The sequence below is a fragment of the Carlito syrichta genome, unplaced genomic scaffold (assembly GCF_000164805.1).
Source record: "Carlito syrichta isolate Samal-C Ts95f unplaced genomic scaffold, Tarsius_syrichta-2.0.1 Scaffold117971, whole genome shotgun sequence".
Lineage (NCBI taxonomy): Eukaryota > Metazoa > Chordata > Mammalia > Primates > Tarsiidae > Carlito > Carlito syrichta.
In genome coordinates this window covers 10296-12954 of record NW_007062067.1, presented here as the reverse complement: position 1 = coordinate 12954, position 2659 = coordinate 10296, and positions in this window count along the sequence as shown.

Here is a 2659-nt window from a genome sequence, read left to right as displayed (position 1 = left end):
CAAGAATTACAGGCATGCGTTACACGCCCGGGCTGATTTTTTGATTTATTGTAGAGATAAGGTCTCGCTGCCCAGGCGGGTCTCGAACCCGCGGGCTCAGGCAATCCACTCACCTCAGCCTCCCAAAGGCGTGGGATTACAGGCTGAGCCACCAAGCCCCGCTTATACTGTTTCTTAGAACATGTCTCTACATCCAGCTCATGCCCAAGGGGAGAGGATTACTCAATGGTGTGAACACCTAGAAACTGGGAGGCTTGGAAGTCACCTTAGGATGGCTGACGACAGTCTACTCCTGGCCTTTGCACTGGCTGTTCCCTGTGTCTGGACGGCACTTCCCCGGGTTTCTGCATGGCTTCCACCCTCACCTCCTTTATGTCTTCCTCAGAGGCTCTCTTCTTAGACTGACCTCCCCTGGCCACCTTATTTATTTATTTATAATTTTTTTTTTGAGTCAGAGTCTCACTCTGTTGCCCAGGCTGGAGTGCAATGGTATGCTCACGGCCATCACAGCCTCAACTTGCTGGGCTCAGGTGATCCTTCCGCCTCTGCCTTCCAAGTAACTGAAACTACAGGCACCCGCCATCATGCCTGGCTAGTTTTTGTGATTTATTGTAGACACAAGGTCTCACCAAGTTGCCCAGGCTGGGCTCAGGCAACCCTCTCGCCTTGGCCTCCCAAATTGCTGGGATTACAGGCTGAGCCACCGTGACCGGTCTCACCTATCTATTAATAGATCGCACAACTCCCTGGGTAGACTAGATCATGGTACCCAAAGATGCCCAGGTCCTGATCTCTGGAACCTCACGAATGTGACATTTTTATGGCAAAGGGGACTTTGTGAGTGTGATTTTGAGATTGAAATATTATTATTCTGGTGGGTGCGGTGGCTCAAACTTGCAATCCCAACACTTTGGGAGACAGAGGTGAGAGGATTGCCTGAGCTCAGAGGTTTGAGACCAGTCTGAGTAACATAGCAAGACCTTGTCTCTACAATTAAAAAAAAAATCAGCCTTCCAAGTGCTTCCAGCTACTTGGAAGGCTGAGGTGGAAGGATCACCTGAGCCCAGTATGTCCAGGCTACATTGGCAGCGAGTGTGTCACTGCCTTCCAGCCTGGACAACAGTGAGACTCCACCTCAAGGAAAAAAAAAAGAAATATTATCCTGAAGTATCCAGTAGAACTTAAACATAATTGCAAATGCTCTCTTTTCTTTTTCTTTTTTTTGAGTTGGGGTGTCACTTTGTTGCCCAGGATGGAGTACAGTGACACAATCACAGCTCACTGCAGCCGCAACCTCCTGGACTCAGGCGATCCTTCTGCCTCAGCCTCCCAAATAGCTGGGACTACCGGCATACACCATCATGCCTGGGTAATTTTCAAAATTTTTTTTGTATCGTCAGGGTCTCACTATGTTGCTCAGGCTGGTCCTGAACTCCTGGGCTCAAACAATCCTTCTGCCTCGGGCTCCCAAAGTGTTGAGATTACAGGCAGGAGCCATCATGCCCAGCTGCAAACATTCTTATAAAAGAGAGATTGAACTGCACGACAGAGACAGAGGCCACGTGACACTCAGGCAAGGTGTTAGCTTCAGGCTTTGAAGGTAGGGAACGGGTCTGGAGCCAAGGAATGCAAAGGAATGCAAAGAATGAGATTCTAGAAGCTGGAAAAGGCAAGGAAATGACTCTTCTATAGAGTCTCCCAAGGGAGCCCAGCCCTTCTGATACCTTGGCTTCAGCCCAGTGCATCTGTTGACAAAAAAGTTATTTTGGGCTCCACATCTGATTTTTGACTTCTGACTTTCAGAACTGTGAGGAAATAAACATGTGTTGTTATTGTTTTGAGTTGGAGCCTCACTCTGTGGCCCAGGTTGGAGGGCACGATCACAGCTCACTGCAGCCTCGAACTTCTGGGCTCAGGTGATCCTTCCACCTCAGCAAGTGTGCCACCACAAACGGCTAATTTTTTGTAGAGATGGGGTCTTGCTGTGTTGCCTGGGCTGGTCTTGAGCTTCTAGGGTTAAGGGATTCTCCCCACTCGGCCTTCCAAAGTGCTGGGGTTACAGGGGAGCCACCACACAGGGCAAATGTGTGTTTTTTTATTTTTTTGTTTTTAATTTTTTTTTTCTTTAGTAGGAGTCTTACTCTGTCACCCAGGCTGGAGTGAAATGGCATGCTCATGGTCACCGCAACCTCAACCTGCTGGGCTCAGGTGATCCTTCCGCCTCAGCCTTCCAAATAACTGGAACCACAGGCGCACACCACCACACCTGACTAATTTCTTGATTTATTGTAGAGATGAGGTCTCGCCAAGTTGCCTAGGCTGGTCTCAAACCCCTGGACTCAGCCAATCCTCTCACCTCCGGTTCCCAATGTGCTGGGATTGGGAGTCACTGTGCCTGGCAATTTGTTTTTGTTTTTGTTTTTGAGTAGGAGTCTCACTCTGTCGCCCAGGCTGGACTGCAGTGGCACCCTCACGGCCACCACAGCCTTGACCTGCTGGGCTCCGGTGATCCTTCTGCCACAGTCTTCCAAGTAGCTGGAACCACAGGCGAGTGCCACCATGCCAGCTAATTGTTTTGATTTATTGTAGAGATGAGTTCTCACCAAGTTGCCCAGGCTGGTCTCGAACCCCTGGGCTCAGGCAATCCACTCACCTCAAC